We start from the raw sequence: 20,491 nt of genomic DNA on the forward strand, positions 1-20,491 counted from the left end.
CAGAAATTAACCAGGCCTGCGCCATCACCGTCCTGCTTGCAAGAAGTCTCAGCCTGTTGATGCTCTGGGTGTCCATATCTTTCATGGCGCATCTGTACAGCTATTAAATTGGATAATCCCTCTGGCCTTTGATACATTTCTGGACATGATTATTTCATTACTCGCCGTATATCAGTGGGATCATAATAAAAAGGACTTCTGACAACCTGCCAAGAGTTTTGTGGCCTTGTAAACACAAAAGTGCTCTAATAAAATTTTATTAAGTGTTAAAAAGTCATAAAAAGTGAAATAACATAAACTACGAAATTTACTGTCCTCAGCAAATGCTGAAAATATCATCCATAGTAAAATTAAATTAGCATGTAATAGAGAGAGAGGGAGAAAGAAAGAAATAGAAGGAAACAGTCTGGAGGTTTGAAAGCTAGGGAAATAATCGTATTGCAAACGAATATGAGTCATGGGGATTTAGCTGATTGAGATTCTTTCTTTTTATTGGGGAAGGAGAATTTGATTAAATATGCAGGTTAAGGAGGAGGGTTCTAAGGTCATCTGTGTTCTTGAAGCTGTCGATACTTGGCTGAGAAATAATATATTGCTGGCTGCCGGAAGAAATAATGGCGAAGGAAGGGCCGGCTGTCCACGAGGGTGCGCTGTGCGACTAAGAATATCTGCATGCTCCTTGCAGAGGCCGGGGAATCATAACTTCGCACCGAAATAATCCTATACATCAAAAGGAATGCCGCCACTCCCCCACCTTAAAGAAATTGCCTCTCGTCTCTCCCCCGCCCCGGTTCCTTGCAAAATGAAAGGGGGGGGGGGAGAGAAGTGCAGAAAACAATGCAATATATGCACAGCCTCTTCCTCCTGGGAAAAAGCGCGCGGCAAGCAAGTCCCCACACGCTTCCACGCTTCTCACGCAACTTGAACTCGTGGTGCAGAGACAGAGGGAATGAGAGAGGAGGCAACCCACAATGATCCTCTGATTTTTAATGTGGGGGGGTGGGGGTGGGGTGGGGTCTTCAAGCAGCAGCACCCATCCTTTGGCGTTCCTAAAACTCAGTGCACCACTAGCGAGGATAATCCAGCCCAAGTAAGTGTGGAATGCTTTCGGTTTGCTTTTGATCCAGCAAAAGAGGGTTGTGGGGCACAGTGGTGAGAGGCCAATGATGTGGCATAGAGGGAGTTTGTGATACATTTCCCCAGCCCACCCCGCGGTTGTCCACAGAAAATTTGGGACTAAGAAGGCTCCCCCCTCCGTTTTCTTCCCTGCCATACATGCATAGGCTCGGGGGCAAGGAAAGCTGCGGTGCAGATGAGAAAACTAAGATGAGATCCTATGTACCGTTTTGGGGAGGAAGGAATAAAACTCCACTGAACGCAGCCACCTGCCAGCTTGTTTGGGAGGGAGTCCCACTCACCTCAAGGCAGACCTTACTTCCGAGTAAACACGCAAATGTGGGTGGGGGGTGCGTGGGGAGGGGGGGAGGAACTCCAAAGCCCTATTCATTTGATGCATGTTTACTGGGAAGCAAATGTTTTGCTGCAGTTTGACATAGCTTCTTGGTTTGAAGGGATCGCAGTTTTGTAGACCGCCTTGGAATCTTTTCGATGTAGGGCGGTTAAGAAACTTTTTTAAAAAAGGAAAGAAGAAACAAATCCTATCTAATCCTCCCGAAGAACGGGGCATAAAATAGCAGCTTTAGCCATAGGGATCTGATTTGCCTGCAACTAAACACACACACACACACACACACACACAGTGTGCGTAAACATGTGTACTGTGTATTACATATTATATATACATATATATGCACACACAATAAAATGTGTGTGCGCGCGCGCACCTCTGCTTTTGCACGATCAGGAATTGGAATCCTTCTATAATGGGACTCTGGGTCAAGGACGGGCAGCGGGGGGGGGGGGGTGCCCTGCGCGCCAGGAATCCTAGAATTGTAAAGTTGGAAGGGGGCTCAAGGGTCATCTAGACCAACCCTCTGCAAGGCGCGGGACTCGAACCCACGATTAAGTGTCTCACGCTCTACGGACCGAGGTGGCGCAACTGCAGTTTCCAAGTGGGGCTGGGTGGGGAACGACGACAGCCCTTCTATGTAATAATAACTAACCCCGCGCCCCATTGCTCTGGCCCGTTCCCCAAATCTCCGGGAGTTTGGGGGGGGGGTTGGCTCCTGCGGGCCTGGCAGCGGATCGAAAGGGAAGCAGCCGTCGGAAATCCGCGCGGAGCCCTGCCTGCCCGCCTGCCTCTTCTGCGCTGGGCCAAAGGTGCCCATTTCATGTCGGGGGCGAGAGGAGGCGCCTCCCGGGGATCCGCGGCGCTTCCTGCCCACATATCCTCCGATTGTGTGCCTCGCCCGCGCCGCACCTCGGAGCGGAGCTGCGGCACGTCCAGGCCCTGCCGAGCAGGCCGCTGGCGCAGGCAAACAGGAACCCCGAGGGGAGGCAGCGCCCAAGGGGACAGCTCGTCTCTTGCAGGATATCCCTTTCGCTCGTTGGGTCCTTGCCTTCTCTTTTCTGCCCTTTAATTCTCGCCAGAAAGGAAGCGAGCGCGTCCCCACGAGGACGTGCCACATATCGGGGGATGGGGGAGAGGCAGGAATGCGCATTTCTGCACGGACAGAGGAAGCTTCCTATTGCCCCCGGACTCCCGTCTGCCTTTCATGGAAGGAGGGTGATGTTCAAGGCCAGGCAACACGAAGCCCACACCGACCCATGGAAAGCCTTTAGGCTGCAATCCTATACGTGCTTTTCTCTAGGAGTAAGCCCCATCGATAGCACGCAGATAGTTCTTTACCATGCTAAACAGACATTCCAAATGCACTCAGTTGTGGGGTTTCTAAGCCATCAATGTGTGCCATCATGAAAGCAAATGCATGAAGCTGTTCTTTTAGAAGAGGAGATGTGGCCTGAGAACATTTGTTGAGCCAAAGGCAATGATCCAGGCTGTGTTTCGACAAGCATGTGTGGAACAGAAGTCACCTAAAGAAATCGGAGGCAAACAGGGAACTATTTTCAGAGAAGGCTACTTCTGTACAATTAATTTAGCCTGGATAGATTTTTAAAACGTGTGTCCAATTCCATTGTTTCATGAGTGCAATTTTGTTTAAGAGGGCCATCTTAAAAATAAGCAAGTGTTAAGAGGAGAGCATATAATACAGGCATGGTTTTTAATGACTTTCATTAAGCAATATGCAACTAGATATGACATCTATTTACTCCTGTTGAGTTAAATGGTGTTCAGTCCCAAGGAAATGTGAATAGGATTATAACTTTAATGCATATAAGTGTTATTTTTTTCTATATTATTATTGTAAGTTGCCACTCCTATAGAAACTTACTTGGGACAGAGTTAGTGTGATGGAACTAACTGAGACTTACTTCTGAGTAGATTTACATAGGATTGGAACTTTAGAGCTCTGGTAAATAGTACACCTTCTGTATTTTTTATTACATCTTTTGTCAAGCCTCATTTTCTGCTCCCTCCTTATTGAAGCAATGCTGCTGTGGACATATTTATTGAATGGAATAAGGAATAAGCTTGATTTTTAAAAAAAATTAATACGAGTTTAATAGCCATACTCGCAAGCCACAATTCATGTACTTGAATTGTGACAGGACTGCTTTAGAGTAAGGCAGTATCCAGTAATTAATGTCCAGTGCCCTGATCCAAAAATGTTTTTTGGAAAGGAAATATCCAATATGCTTTACTTCTAAGTGACTGTACCTAGGATTGGGGTACAGATCACATTCTAAGCCTGCTTGATTATTTTCAAAAGGAAACATTTTAAAAGGCAAATCTTATTTCCTATGACACTGTAACTGAATATATTGTTCTATGTAAAAGTGCATTCCAAATAATGGATATTTCAAGCCATTATTTTCATATCATACTTAGTAGACTACAAACTGTAACTGACTGCCTATAATAATATTTATACTGGAAGCAGTAGAACAGTACAGTTAACACTCCAGTCCTAAACACACTATATCAAAGGAAGTCTCACTAAAATCCTAGGGACTTACAGACATGGAAAGTCACTGAACTTTGACAAAGTTCTACATAAACATATAGAACTTTAGGACAAAGATAGATGAATGCATTTATTTTATAAACTGAGTAAAAACCCAACCATTAAAGCAGGAGTAATGTGATGTCTCTTCATTTTGGATAAGAAATCTGCTTGAAAGCTGGCATCCTGATGCATTACTTAGTTTAAACTATTATAATTTTTTTTCAGTTTCCTAGAACTGACAACTGTTCCATGCACAATTATTGGATTTGAGTTACTGTTTAAGTTCCTCAAACAAATTGTTTAACATCAGCTATATGGCAGTTGCATTTTTGCCGAAGGGACGTCTTACACTTGTAAATGCAATTCATCAATGCAAGATGTCTTTGTTTTGTATCGGAGGGAAGAGTTTGGCCTCCACGTAGCTGAGAACGGATTTCTCTTTAATATGCAGGATGTTTGGGTTACCCAATGCGGTGGATTTCCTAAGCAAATTTCTCTGCAATCCCCCAGTTTAAACAACAGCAGAGTCAGTGGCAAAAGACCACTAATACATTCTCAGTTCAAATGTGGAAAGATACAATGCAGGAAGCTGAAAGACTGATCTTGAGGAATGGTGAAAGATATATGTAGCAGAGTGAAAAGTGTCTCTGAATCCTGTTACTAGAGATTGTTGTTTTGTTCAACAGCACTGGGAAATGCACCAAACATGTTACAAATCTAAATATACTATTGACCATATAAATCTAGTTAGGGTCTGAACAAAGAGGCACATGTAATACAGGAGGAAGAAAATGGTGCTGTAGGGAGTGACATCTCCAACCCTTCACTAGGGAATTTTGTTGTTGTTTAGTCGTTTAGTCATGTCCGACTCTTCGTGACCCCATGGACCAGAGCACGCCAGGCACTCCTGTCTTCCACTGCCTCCTGCAGTTTGGTCAAACTCATGCTGGTAGCTTCGAGAACACTGTCCAACCATCTCGTCCTCTGTCGTCCCCTTCTCCTTGTGCCCTCCATCTTTCCCAACATCAGGGTCTTTTCGAGGGAGTCTACTATTCTCATGAGGTGGCCAAAGTATTGGAGCCTCGGCTTCAGGATCTGTCCTTCCAGTGAACACTCAGGGCTGATTTCCTTCAGAATGGATAGGTTTGTTCTTCTTGCAGTTCATGGGACTCTCAAGAGTCTCCTCCAGCACCAGAATTCAAAAGCAACTATTCTTCGGCGATCAGCCTTCTTTATGGTCCAGCTCTCACTTCCATACATCACTACTGGGAAAACCATAGCTTTAACTGTATGGACCTTTGTCAGTGAGGTGATGTCTCTGCTTTTTAAGATGCTGTCTAGGTTTGTCATTGCTTTTCTCCCAAGAAGACTTCTATCACCATCTGCAGTGATCATGGAACCCAATAATAGGCTTCCACTAAACAGCAACTTTTGCCTATTATCTACAGCACATTGTGCTTTTCCTTCTTACAAGACTCTTTAGAATTTCATTCCCTCCCTTTTGAATCTGGAAGAGCCCATTCATATATTTTTGCAGTAACTTAATTGCTTCGTATCTTTCCAGATCATAGCAGTTTAACCAAGGCATCTGAACAGACAGCATCAACGGCATACCTTCAGACCACATTTTCTTTTGGAATAATAATAAAAGCTTATTTTCCTACTTATTTTTAGTTGTTTGCAAAGCCATTTTTCCCCAGGGTAATTATAACGTTGCAGAAGGAAGAGTATTTAAAAACATGTAATCCATTAGTTACAGTGCAAGCCTGTGTACAGAAGTAAACTTTGTTGAGTTCAATGACCTTTACTCCCAGGTAAGTGTGTACTGTCAATCTTCTATAATTAGTTAGGACCCATATGCTTCTAGATTTACTATTTGCATTGAACTGATTGAGAGCTGGAGTGCTTGGATTTAATGTGATTTTAAACCCTTTGATCTCAGTTCTCAAACAGTTTAATAGAACACCGGTTTAACAGGTTGTTGAACTGAGCCAACAAAATTGTGGATCTCAGCTAAACCAAATGAAAGACTAATTATTATACACCATTGTTTCTTTGTAGCTCTAGGAATTTAGAAGCTTCAGGAATTATATGTAAAGCCTGCAGATTGCTGCTTCTTCTTTTTTTAAAAAAAAAGGATTCCATTTGCTTAATCCATAAAAGGACATGAAGGTAGAGACTGGCGTTGCCTAAATCTGATTCAAGTTCTGAATCAGTGAAGGAATGACTTTCTATCTGATTGTTTGCAGAGAGGTCTCTTTCTAATCCTTTGACTGCTATTGCTTATGTAGCCAAAAGGGTCACCATCAGCTCTCAAGAGGGAGATATCAGCAGACCCTGAGGTTTGCAAAAGTACCCAAAACCTTTATGGAAAAAACAACCAACCTACAATGAAAAACAACGCAATGAGGTCTGAGCATGCTCAGTTGTCACGGAATACTGAATGCCTTGAGGGGGGGGGGCAGAAAACAACTGGTGAAGGAATTGGGTGGAATCTTGAACAGCAGCACTACAGCCTTGTTAGCATCTATTAGATACCTAAATGGAACCTAAAATACAACCTAAGATATGTCTGTCATCTTCCTAGCCTGTCTGTGTGCTTCCAGAGGCATTTAACTGACCATGGGTAGACTGGACAAATGGTGCAATCCTAACCATGTCTACTCAAAAGTAAGCTCTATTGCATGCAATGGAACTTACTCCCAGGTGAGTGGATTGCAGCTTCTGTGGATCCTGGTCTTTACAAGCGTGAGATTTACAACGCTCTTACTCATCTAATTTGCTGGCTTGAGCTGTGATCCAGAATAGTAGGCCCACAACTTATGCAGGGGTTATGTTCTGGGAATCAAACCTAAAACCAAATCACATATAGTAAAAAAAAATCATTGGCAGGTGGGCTTGCCAATATCATTTCCCCTGGAATACTTTCCACCCTCTTTAATTTTTTGCCACATGTGTGAAGCTGAATGCACACAAGTTAAATGAGCGCAAGTTGCGGGCTTACTGTAGTCTCTTGTTCAGTGCTCAGGTCTGGCTCCCTCCAGTGAAACCAGTGGGATTCCCCCCCCCCCCTTTAGTTCCTGTGTGCTTTGGTTTTCCCATGTCTTCATTGGTTGGAAATTAGGTTTTTAATTTTTAATTTAACCTCAATTAATTTTTAATTTAACCTCAATTAAGAAGAAGAATTGAATTTTCAAATACACCTTTTGCCATCCATGCACCCGCTTACAGTCTCTCCTCTCTTCTCTCTTGTGTGTGTGTGTGTGTGTTTTTAAACAGATAAAGGATTAAGTCTTTGAACATACTGTATTGCGGTATCGTACAAGTTGATACAGTTTGGGGCATTCTTTCTGTGTACATTCATACCAGACGGTTAGCAACAGGCAGGCTGTAAATCTTCCCATGAAAAGAAATAATAATTTAGAAAATGTGTAGTATTTCTGGTATTTTTGGAAGATACCAGCATTCTGACAAAGTCATCCAGGGGATTAATTCTCAGGCAACTCCAGGATATCAGCAAACAGGACCAAAAAAGGCATTCCACAGGTGGATGCATATTGAAGCTACATTTTTTCAGTTGATCCCACGTTAATTCTGATGCAGAATGTTCGTGATAAAGTAACCTCAACTGGGCATTATAATGGAAGGCGTGTTTAATTTGGTCTGAATTGTGCTTGTTCTGCAGAAAGAAGGTGGTAGGGCACAGGAGGAGGTGGTGAAGAATCTGGGCTGGTCCAGGGAGGAGAGGAGGACCAACAAACTATGTCCAGCCCACCCATGGCTTATAGGACACCCCAACCAAGAAGCTCAGCAAGGATGTTTATCTAAAAGAAGAGAGCAGTCGGGGTGCTCCTGATTCCACCAAGATACAACTATGTCCAGTCTAGTGGCCAAATCATCTCATGACACTCCTCAACTTAAAAGGGTTGAGGGGCTTCTAGAGAAGATCCTCTTAACACTCGAGCAGATATGAGTGTTTGTAGGCAGACTGGATCCCAGCCAGCTATGTAGGGCTTAAAGGCTAAAAGCAGCGCTTTTAATTGTGCTCAGAGACAGGCTGGTAGCCACTGAAACTTTAAGAGCTAGTGTTTCATCCATCTGTTTCCTAGACAGCTATGCAGCAGCTCTGTCTGGACCTAATGCAATTTCTGAAGTAACTTGAAGGTTACACACCATGCATTTCAGTAGTCTTTTCTAGAAATTACCCCAACATAGATAACCATGGTCATTAAAGGTAAAGGGACCCCTGACCATTAGGTCCATTCGTGGCCTACTCTGGGGTTGTGGTGCTCATCTCGCTTTATTGGCCGAGGGAGCCGGCGTATAGCTTCCGGGTCATGTGGCCAGCATGACTAAGCCGCTTCTGGCGAACCAGAGCAGCGCACGGAAACGCCGTTTACCTTCCCGCCGGGGTGGTACCTATTTATCTTACTTGCACTTTGACGTGCTTTCGAACTGCTAGATTGGCAGGAGCAGGGACCGAGCAACGGGAGCTCACCCCGTTGCAGGGATTTGAACCACTGAACTTCTGATCTGCAAGTCCTACCTAGGCTCTGTGGTTTAACCCACAGCGCCACCCGCGTCCCCCTAACCATGGTCATACTTTATCTAATAATAATGTATCAAACAAAGGTTGGAGGAGATAAATATGTTGGGCACTTGGGGTGGGGGGTTCAAAAATAGATCAGACTATATAAGGCATTTGATGAGGATGGCCAATTTAATGCACAGACTGCCAGCTGAGCGCTCTAGTGTTTTCCTTTCAGGTGCTAAATGTACACATTGATCTCTGCAGGTACATCAGTTTCCTCCCTTAGATGGTTGAGGGAAAGTCTCCGTTCATGAAGACGTATTGGGGATGTGGCAAGCAGATCGGAGGGGATCTCCCATCTGGGTTTTGCGATCATATCTGGCACGTACATGCAAAACCTTGTGAGGTGTTTCAAGTAGTTGCCAAGCATGATTGAAAAACCTTGATGGTTTTTAAGGTAAGCGAGGTGATGCTCACTCCCCACAGTAGCACACAGTGTAAATAGAGACACACCTTCCATGAGCACAGTCTCAGCCAGATTCATCCCACATCACTCCTTCCAAATTCTCCACTCTCCCATACAGATGAACCCTTTGCTATAGGAGTCATGATCCTGTTTCAGTTTACAGGGCTGTGGTAATGATTACTGAGAGAATGGATCCGATATCATCTGAGCACCTGGGGCAAGCATTGTGTAACACATAGATCTATTGCCAGCAGAGCTTCAAAGAAGACTCCAGAAACCATCGCTTGGTGAAACAAAAGAGGGCTATATCTATTTAAAACATAACAGCTTGGAGGATCTTCAAAATTTAATCAAGCCAAACCTATGTTGTGTGACCAAAGACTGCCCCATACCCAGTAAAGCCTTAGAAATTTACTCTATCAGATATTAAAATTCACTCTCCTGCCTGACTAAAAGCCAGCTAATTCAATTTTTAAAATGCCTCTCTAGCATAAAACAGGCAGCGATACGAAGTAGGAAAAAGGGAAGCCAGTCAGAAGCTCCCCCCAAAATTCCTACTTCTTTCATTCTGCAAAGCACCTTCTGCAGCCTCCCAGGGTGCTGACATTTGCTGAAAATCTCATTACATCCTTTACTGGGATTTTCCAGTGAGAATTCAGAGAGTATGCATGTCAATGCACCTGAGAGCTGGTTGTTGATGTTTCTAAAAGTGAAGTATTTTTACCGTTAAAAAAATAAGGACAGAAAGTTTTATGGGGTTTCTCAAGGTAAAATCTGTCAGTGTACCAATCTCAGATGCCTAGTAGCCAGCCTTCCAAGTCTCCCTTCAGTTATAGCCCAGTGTTGGCAACTCCTGCAATTGGTTCCCCACCCCCCTCAGATCAGGAAGGTCGGGCAGCTGGGGAGGCTGCGGAGCGCTGTACAAATGTTTAACAGAAAGAGGGTTAGAAGCCTGCCACCCCCAGCCTCCTTGAAGCAATCAGATAAAATCAACCCTGCCCCTATTAAAATGCTAATGAAATTCTAAGGCCTCCTAAGAATAAGGGGGGGAAATGGAAGCCTCTTTCGCAGGGCGAAGAAAACTTTTGAAAAATTGGAGGACAGGTTTTGGCACAGCTCTCATTAGCGCTCCCATGCACAGCCATTGCTTCTGGAGTGTTTTTGAGATTGCGGCTTGAATGTTCTCTGCAGCTGTGTAATCCCCCATTTGCAAGTCACTGCCTGCAGATATCAAACTCCTGTGAGCACAGTCTGTCTAAGCTACAGAGTCTGAAATGAAGGCCTGGAGCCATATATTCACATGGGTGCAACTAACGAGAAGAACGAGGCTTTCATAATGAAAAGCCATTTTAAAAAAAAAAATCATGCCTTTTCAAGACAATGCAAGGAGCACAACTCAAGGAAGCAATTGTACATTTGGGGAAATAGAATGGGCTGAGTTAGAGTAACAGAATTTTGCAGTTCATTTCAATGCAAAATCCTATGAATTTAGGGTAGGTGTTTTGTTTTTTTAAAGGTAGTAGTATGACACAATGCAATTCTGAAGAAAGTGTTGGTAATTCCAAAGTGTGTGATGTATGTGCATTATCTGTATCCTCCCCCCCATTAAAAGTGTTCAGTTTTTGTGAATCTGAATTTGGTGTTTTGAAATTATTTCTGTCCTTTATATCACTTTATACAGTGGTACCTCAGGTTACATACGCTTCAGGTTACAGACTCCGCTAACCCACAAATATTACCTCAGGTTAACAACTTTACCTCAGGATGAGAACAGAAATCGCGCAGCAGCAACGGGAGGCCCCATTAGCTAAAGTGGTGCTTCGGGTTAAGAACAGTTTCAGGTTAAGAACGGACCTCCAGAACGAATTAAGTACTTAACCTGAGGTACCACTGTACTTGGGGTTGTTGGTTAGGGTTGTTGTTGTTATTATTATTTCCACCTATGGCTAGTTACCACTTTGCACAATGACTGCAATGGAAATTTCCCCCCTCTCCTCCCCCCCCCCTCTTAAATTTGTTCTGAGGGTTCCCCTGACCTTTTGGAGCAGATCTGAAGCTGTCTTGGGGCATGTGTAAGGGGAGAAGAGAGGAAAGATCCATTGTACAAGCAGAAGAAATCCCTCCTGCACATTTTTTAAATACTGCCCATTATCTATATGCACTGAGAACCCCTTTATAGACTGATGTGGCCAGGAAGGGTTGTAATACCTCTGCAATGTCTAGTACAGTCAATCCTCGGATCCCGAACACCTCCGTTTTGGAGCATTTCGGTTCCTGAACCCCGAAAACCTGGAAGTAAATGCTCTGGTTTTTGAACTTTTTTCAGAAACTGAACGTCCGACGCGGCTTCTGCTTGAGTGCAGGAAGCTCCTGCAAGCAATCGGAAGCTGCGCCTTGGTTGTCATACATTTCGGAAGCCAAATTTGCTTCTGGAACAGATTAGATTCAACAACTGAGGTATGACTGTATATCAATGGTTCCTGTACATCGTTTTATTGCAGGCCTCTGTTCTGATTGCATATTCTTTATGAACCATCACATTTCCTTACCTAACATCTGTTAATCCAGGACAATGCTTGAAAAGTTCCGCCCCCAACTCTTTTCTCAATTTAGCATTGAGGAAACCTAAGCACATAAATTCACTTAAGCATTGTGGCAGGCTTTGCAAATACCTCATATTTGTAACAACGGATACAGAAGCTCTGCTGCAACTCTGCAAGGCTACATCAATTAAGATGTTACTGATTCCTTCTTAGCGCAATAAAACAGTAAGTGAGTGATATCTTCATATTATCAAAGCCTTTGCCAGTTCTGTCTTGATTGCACTCCAATATTTTCCCATGAGCTCCTATTTCTTTAGGAGGAAGTAACTTTTAATATGATCCCTGAAGAGTAAATGGTTTGGGGCCATGATCCCATTCATTTTCATTCATAGATCATGCCTTTTAACTTCAGCAGCTTTATATGATCACAAAGCCAAAACCAGAATGTACACTCTAATCCCTGCCCCAATAACATGTAAATGCAGAAACCAAGGTAGCCTATGAATTTTAATGCAGATCTATTCCTGTGCAATGAAGGACAGTTGTAAGGCAATATCTTCATAAAATAAGTATCACAACCAATGGTGCACAGTGCTTTTGTTTCCATTCACAATACACATTAACTATTACGACTACTACTAATAACAATAATAATAATAATAATAATAATGTTTTTTATTTATATGCCGCCCATCTGACTGGGTTTCCCCAGTCACTCTGGGCGGCTCCCAACAAAATATTAAAAACACAATAAAACATCAAACATTAAAAACTTCCCTAAACAGGGCTGTCTTCAGATGTCTTCTAAAAGTCAGATAGTTCTTTATTTCCTTGACATCTGATGGGAGGGCATTCCACAGGGCGGGCGCCACTACAGAGAAGGCCCTCTGCCTGGTTTCCTGTAACCTCGCTTCTTGCAGTGAGGGAACTGCCAGAAGACCCTCAGAGCTGGACCTCAGTATCTCGGCTGGATGCAGACAAAAATACATTATTTGGTGTATATACAAAACTTGCTGGTCTGTTTTCGGATTGATTGTCCATGCACCCTAAGTTGGAGTAGCATATGCACTTTACACAGCTAGGTCTATTTACATGATTACAATCTCATTCAGCCAAAATCTCACTGAGCCAATCTCATTGAGCCAAAAATTACCAGGTGAGTTTTGGAGGGATAAACACCCTCTAAAGAATATTGTGCAAAATGTGCCACCTCCCCATGTATGCACAATTTCGTTACCCGCAAATATTTATTTATTAAATTTTATTAAATTTGTACATTGCCCTTCAATTCCATGGATCCCAGGGCAGTTCACAAAATAAAAATACAATATCAAAACATGCACAAAAAAACTTCATAAACCAATAAACCCACCCCCTCACAAACACATTTGAAAGGGGTATAAGATATTGATAACATGGAGCTCTCTTATGGGCCATTTTCATTGAGCCCTAGAAAATTCTAAGCTAATAATAATAATAATTTATTTATATGCTACCCATCTGACTGGGTTGTGATGCAAATTATCATTTAGTGAGTAAGTCACTAATATAAAATAAAACTGACCTGAAAGCATTTTCATTTTGGTAATTTTATGTCACAGACAATTCCCCTCACCTCTACACAGTTCTCTCAAGTCCCCTTGAGTTTCAAAATAGGCATCAACAGTGCGATTATAATCTATGACGGTGCCATTGTCGGGTTAACACCTGTATGTGCTGATATATGACTAGTACCGTGTTGCAACAAGCATGCAAATAAGTTTATAATTACTACATAGTTTAAAAAGTACTGAAATTGTCATAACTTTTATATATTGCTCCATTACAACCTTTAAATAAATGTTTTGATGGAGTGCTAGGCCAATTTATTCTTGTCTATCATTAAAAGGCCTTACACAAAGAAACAATACTGTTCCACATTAAACTGTCACGAAGAGACATTTCCCTGCAACACCTGCTTGTTATGAATAGACACAGGCTAAGAACAGTTTATCATGATGAAGATAGCGATTCTTGCAAAGCCTTAAGGGAACCAGTTTTCATATAATGCAAGTAATATTTTAGAAATGTCTAAAATATATGTTCAGCGCAATGAACATATATTTGACTTAACCTATTACTTCCCAGAGATCAACTTTAACAATGTATTTACTTACAATTCAACAAAGTGGTCCCACTAGCAGATACCCACGCAAGGACTTCCACTAGTGGAACTGGGCTTTCCCCCTCATCTCTCCCCCCCGCAATTTTTTTTGGTGTGTGTGGGTCAGGCAAGCTTGCCTTCCCCAGGGGAAGGAAAGAGGAGATTCTTTCATCAGGCAATCAAAACTGCTTCTGCTGATGGGGGCATCTCCTTTGCACTATGCTGACGCATTGGCAAAAAAAAGTTATCTGCGTGGTTTACAGTTAAAATACTAAAAATAAATAATAAAGTACAGTATAAAAATACAGCAACCAAGAAAGTACAGTGGTACCTCAGGTTAAGTACTTAATTCGTTCCGGAGGTTCCGTTCTTAACCTGAAACTGTTCTTAACCTGAAGCACCACTTTAGCTTATGGGGCCTCCCGCTGCCACCGCGCGATTTGTGTTCGCATCCTGAAGCAAAGTTCTTAACCTGAGGTACTATTTCTGGGTTAGCGGAGTCTCTAACCTGAAACGTATGTAACCTGAAGCGTATGTAACCCGAGGTACCACTGTAGTAGCACTCATATTCTAAAAAAGCATTCAAACACATTTATAAATCTGAAAAGCCTGGGGGGGGGGATTTAAAAGTTATTCACCCAAAGCAGAGAAGACCACAATGTAGGTGCTAGGCGAGCTTCTCTGGAGAGGGTGTTCCACAATGGGGGAGCCATCACTGGATAGCTTAGCGAGTAGCATGTGAAACTTAATCTCCAAGTTGTGAGTTTGAGCCTCACATTGTGCAAAATATTCCTGCCTTGCTAGGATGATCCTCGTGGTCCCTTCCAAGTCTACATTTCTATGATTCTGTGAAAAGGCCCTCTCCCTTTTGGCCACCTGCCTCACTTCATGCCTTTTATACACCCATACACACCAGTCACCCAATGAAAGTGTCAAAGTTAACTAGATTTGCCTGTAGGCATATTTTCAGATAGATCTGGGATGGCATAATCAGTAGAGCATGAGACTCTAAATCTTGTGGGTTTAAGCCTTGTGTTGGGCAAAAGACTCCTGCATTGCAGGGGTTTGGACCAGATGACCTCAAGGTCCCTTCCAATTCTACAATTTGTCTCCACCCACATCGTTCAGCCTGGACACTGAGGTCCAGCACCGAGGGCCTTCTGGCGGTTCCCTCACTGAGGGAAGTAAGGTTACATACAGGGAACCAGGCAGAGGGCCTTCTTGGTAGTGACACCGCCCTCTGGAACGCCCTCCCATCAGATGTCAAGGAAATAAACAACTATCTGACTTTTAGAAGACATCTGATGGCAACCCTGTTTAGGGAGGTTTTTAATGTTGATGCTTTATTGTGTTTTTAATATCTTCTGCCTTCTCCTTTAACATCCATAGGGTTTTGTTTTGTTTTGTTTTGTGATACTGTTCTCCAACCAAACATGTACAAAAATGCATATATTTGGTGTAAGTGTACATTAAAATGTATATATTTGTTAAGATGACATGCAAAAATGCATTCCACGTGACATGCAAAAATGCATTCCACATGACATACAAAAATGTGTATATTATGATAAATGGTGATTGAAATACTGGTGAAATTTCCTGAGGACTTTTTTTAAAAAAACGAAATAGCAAACTGATACAGAAATATGGCAAAAAACAACAACAGAGAAATGGGAAACAGAGATAAACCAAAATTGACTGATTCCTCCATCTCTTTTTATCGCTGTGGTACGATCATAGGCAAGAAGGGCTCCATCAGGCTAATTCACAAGTGACATGCTCCGTCACCTGTTAACCATGTCCTGTGGCTACTTGGTTCTACCTAGTAGAAACAGTTCAGTTTCTATCCACAAATAAAGGACGGCCTCATTTAGAAACCGGTGGGAGAATATTTCAGTCTCTCACTCTGCTGCCGGCTTCAACAACAACAACAAAAAGGCTTCAAAAGGAGGCTGCAGCATGAAATTGCTGAACTAGAATTTCTCGGCAAATTTGATTCTATTCAATTAAGACTTAATCAGGACTCTGGTCTTCTTTCTCGCTGCAGGTGTTAAATTAAGTTAGTGCAGCTGGAAAGACAGTCTTGTCACAATGACTGCTGTTGCGTACATGTCATCCTGTTCTTATCCTGCGTACATTTGGGAACTCCAGGAAAATGACTCAGGGCTACTGCTGCCCTTCATATTTTATAATCTGTGTGCACCCACAACGGTGTGTGTTTGTGTTTGTGTGTGCTTATATATACTTATTGGGACGCAGGTGGCGCTGTGGGTTAAAGCCTCAGCGCCTAGGGCTTGCCGATCGAAAGGTCGGCGGTTCGAATCCCTGCGGCGGGGTGCGCTCCCGCTGCTCGGTCCCAGCGCCTGCCAACCTAGCAGTTCGAAAGCACCTCCGGGTGCAAGTAGATAAATAGGGACCGCTTACCAGCGGGAAGGTAAACGGCGTTTCCGTGTGCGGCTCTGGCTCGCCAGAGCAGCGATGTCACGCTGGCCACGTGACCCGGAAGTGTCTCCGGACAGCGCTGGCCCCTGGCCTCTTAAGTGAGATGGGCGCACAACCCCAGAGTCTGTCAAGACTGGCCCGTACGGGCAGGGGTACCTTTACCTTTACCTTTTATATATACTTATTGAAGATAACACTGAATGTGTCTGACAAAGTGAGCTCTTGACCAGTCCATGAAAACCTCTGCCACGTGACTTTTGTTTGTATTTTAAGGTGCTAAAGGCCTATTTGATCCAGTGATAGGTGATTTGAGAAAAAATATGAGACTTGTTTCTATGGAGCAGAGATTTCACCCTAAATGATTGCCCCACAAAATATATCTGGTGCCTTTGTAGATCACTGAATACCATTTCATTAATGTTTGCATAGTAGCACAGGTTCATTTAAATGCAAACTGTTATATAGTTGTTCATTTCAAATGGGTGGCTGGGCCCTTGTTCAGACACTTTTTTAATTTAATTATTTAACTGTTTTCTTTAAACTGATGTGACAACCTCTCATATTTGAGGTATGGTCTTTCAAAATATGCAACACAATCCTATCAGAAGTATGCCCTACATAGTTCAATGGGACTTACTCTTAGCCTGAAATACTTTACACCTGCATTTCACTTCATTGCTTATGATGTCCAGAAATGTTTATTTAAAAAACCCTGAATAGCTTTTAAAAACAGATATGTTATAGCGAGATCAGCTGTACGTGTAGTAGGCTGCAGTATAAATTAATAAAGTAGGGTTTTAGAGCTGATTTTTAATAAATAAAACTCATTTTTAAATTTTATTTTATAGGTTTATAGCTGTTTAATTCAAAAGGAAAAGGGAGCATAAGTGCCCTGGTTGGCAGGAACAATTGGACGGGAGCTAATTTTAAATTGATCACTGCATTTAGGATCATCTGACTGATGATGGACCAGTCAGCGAAAGAAGCTAGAAACTAGTAAAAGTTGCTTGTTTGGGTCATCCTCAAGTGAATTTCTACATGGCCTGGAATCCCCAACACTTCATTAGCCAGACTTTAATTGAGGGGTCCATTTTGTACCTGATGATGAACTTGCAAGTTTGCAGTAAAAAATAAATGTGCTCTCAACCTGGCAGATTCTGAGTTTTCAACTAAGCGCAGCCTCCAGAAAATTGGAAAGAGGTCAAGGGAAATCTGAACTCCCGTGAACTCCCGTATCTTAAATTTTAGTTCAACAATGTCAAAGATTGCTTTGGAAACATTCATTAATCTTCTTGACATATTTGTGACATCACAACAGTTCAGAGATGCTTAAAAATGAAGCTCATGGGTGACCTTTCTCAAGGTCATGCCAAGTCAGTAGAAGAACCTGGGAGTCAAGACTAGGGGTCTGTGGGGGATGGAATTCAGTTCAGGTTGAAGCTGAATCTATCAAATTCGCACTTTCTGAAACAGCATATGAACCAAAACACAGCAATCTCCCCAAATTTCCATGTATCTGAATTTTGCCGTGCTCTGTTTACAGAAATACATATATTAGGGGGAATTGTGAATAAAAACAACACAGGGGGGAATGATCATATATAAGGAAATTGCTAGCAAAAGTGTGTCCCTTAGTCAAAACTGCATATTAAAATGTGTTTATTGGGAGAAATTTGCACTAAAATATTGGCAAAGTTTCATTAGTATTCTTCCCCCTCCCCCCAAAAAAACCCCCCCCACAAACGGCTGCAAAATGCACAGAGAACTGAATTTAAGATTGGAAAAATGAAAAACTGAGAGCTGAAATTGACCGATCCTTCCATCCCTAGTCAAGAATTGTAGCTTTGCACTTGGTAACAACAACAACAACTTTGTACCCTGTGCATCTGACTGGGTTGCCCCAGCCACTCTGGGTGGCTTCCACATATATAAAAACATGACAAAACATTAAACCTTAAAAAGCTTCCCTATACAGGGCTGCAACAACATCTAGCAGTGTGACCTGATAATTGAATTGAGTTGCCTTGTTTTCACCATAAGGCTGCAGTCCTGTACACATTTACCTGTGAGTAACAGAGCAATCTTTAATCAGGGCCTAGGAAGACATGGCACAATGTATCCACCACCATACCTTTCAGCCAACCAGGATGAAAGGTGTTTGGGAGCAATCGCTCCACTACTACTCAACCTTCCTTAACTGATTTGGTTGAGCTTCCTTCTGCGCAAGCCAAATACACACCTGACTTATCCCAGGATGAACTGCATAGTTATTTCACCAGCAGCTCCTGCAATTGGGATCCTTGTCCTATTGGACCAGCTGGCAGAGAAGGTCATCTGGTGGGATCACCTGGTAAGGTTTAAAGAGCTACTGCTGAACTGGAATAAATTCCATGGTGAAATTAATAATATTGGGGTGCCATGGGGGGGGGATAGATGCTTTTAAAGGCCATTGCACCTTCATTTTGATAAGTATCAGTGTGGTGTAATGTTTGTAGCTCACAGTATTTTGGATCACACACACAAACAGGCAATATTTTGGAGCCTCTTTTCCTGTGTTCCATTTTTTAGGTCCATAATGTGTGCTGGCCTGCAGTTTGCCAGGTGGCTCACTTGACATACTTTGTGATGACTAACTCTGCGTGGTTTGGACAAAGCGATGCCAAGACGTTTCATCTTGCCCAAGTGACTCACAAGGCGGAAAAAATATTGCAGCATTTAGTTTGCAAGTATAATTTATGTTCTTTCAACTGATCTTGCTGTGGCCAGGCCAATTCAGCCATGAAAAGCGAGGGAAACGCAAGGAGGGAAGCACTGATCTATGAGAACAATTTTAGTTAATTAAGTGGACATTTCACAAGGGCGAGGGATCCAGTAGTCCCCTTAAAAGAGCCAGTCAAATATGAAATACGAGTGATTTTGTTAGGGGAAATAAATGGACAGGCTGCAGATGGGGGGGGGACAGCTGGAATTTTGCTGCCTCTGTAGCTGAAAGAAGAGGATGGCCCAGTAGAACAAAGGGGTTCTGAGCTTATGGAGTTGAGGGATCTCCATTCTTATGTCATCCTTGTTGTCAAGGACAAAAGCTACATGGGCCCTCTCCTCTGATTGTGGGAAATGCCCCAACTTTTCAACTGAAACCGAAGGAGCAGCTGGAGAAGATTAAACTGCGGGTATATCTACGGTATATTGCCGTCTCACCAGTTCACTTTTAATGCTCAATCCCTTTGTGCATCACTCCCAGAAATCTGGAGTGTTAGTTTTGGGAACACTGAATGACATGCCCGCTATTTGATGAAATACAGTAATTTATGACCAAGGCTATTTTTTTTTCAGCGGAGCTCAATTCCAGCACCTCTCAGGTGGGCGCAATTGCCATTCTAAGAGAACAAGGGAGAAGTTCATGGTCAGCTCTGGCACATCTTTTTCTAGAAAAAAAAATAGCACTGCTTATGGCATTTATTTTACCTCAAGAGCTTGGCCTGTCCACACAACAATGCTGTGTGTAGGCCAAGCTGAGAGTTACTGACTGACACAAATTCACCCAGTAACTTTTGTTGCTGAGCAATGGTCTGTATTACGCTGAATTCAGCTTGGTGATGTAGATGTTTGGATGGAGGAGAAATTCTATTCAGTTCACATTTAAAGGCAAACTTACCTAATTCAACAGGTGAATCAAAACACCACCTTTTAAAATTCGCATTCTCTGAATTTTGCAATGCAGTTCTTCAGCCAGGCAATGTGTACAAAAGAGAACACACTGTGGTGATGCGTACATACAGCTGCATATATTAATGAAAAATACTGTATGTACATTAGGGGTACATAATGCATACAAAAAAAAGGGCATATTAAGAGGAAATCGCTGGACTTAAAAAAATAAAATCACAAATTGATGTGGAGAACTGAACCAAAACCACCACATTCACCCATCTTGATGTAGCTGCAGATCATTTATTACTGTAGATTACAGATTACAGTGTGTTTCTGTTATCTGTCGTGTGTCTGATATCTGGTGCCTCTTTTCATTAGGTTAGTTCCTGCAGGGGTGCCTGTCACAAAGTGCTCAAATAACCACTTTAATCTTCTCATCAGTCGCTTTGTGAACAAGCTATTTTCACATTTTTCTTCTTTGGTGCTCTGGTTTGATCAGTCTCAATAGAGTGCAGGGTGTGGATGCTAATAACTGCTTTTAATTCATCTGAGCTCCAGGCCATTTCATAGAAACTTTTCTTCGTACTGCCAGTGGTTTCCCATGCCTCAGATCCACCCTCACAAAGCCCAGATTCTGTCTTTCCACCCACTGAAGATGAGAAGCATATATCTATTGGGTTTTATCTG

General features: G+C 42.6%; 1 long non-coding RNA gene across 1 annotated transcript; it reads left to right on the forward strand.

Moving 5' to 3' along the window:
- The first annotated feature begins 772 nt into the window (after positions 1-772).
- Positions 773-19,240, forward strand: LOC307220372. Its single transcript, XR_013840857.1, has 3 exons — positions 773-1,090; positions 18,436-18,503; positions 18,681-19,240. It is a non-coding gene; the product is annotated as an uncharacterized lncRNA (long non-coding RNA).
- The last annotated feature ends 1,251 nt before the right edge of the window (positions 19,241-20,491 follow it).

Source organism: Podarcis cretensis, assembly GCF_951804945.1.
Source record: "Podarcis cretensis genome assembly, chromosome: 1".
In the NCBI taxonomy this organism is placed as follows: Eukaryota; Metazoa; Chordata; class Lepidosauria; order Squamata; family Lacertidae; genus Podarcis; species Podarcis cretensis.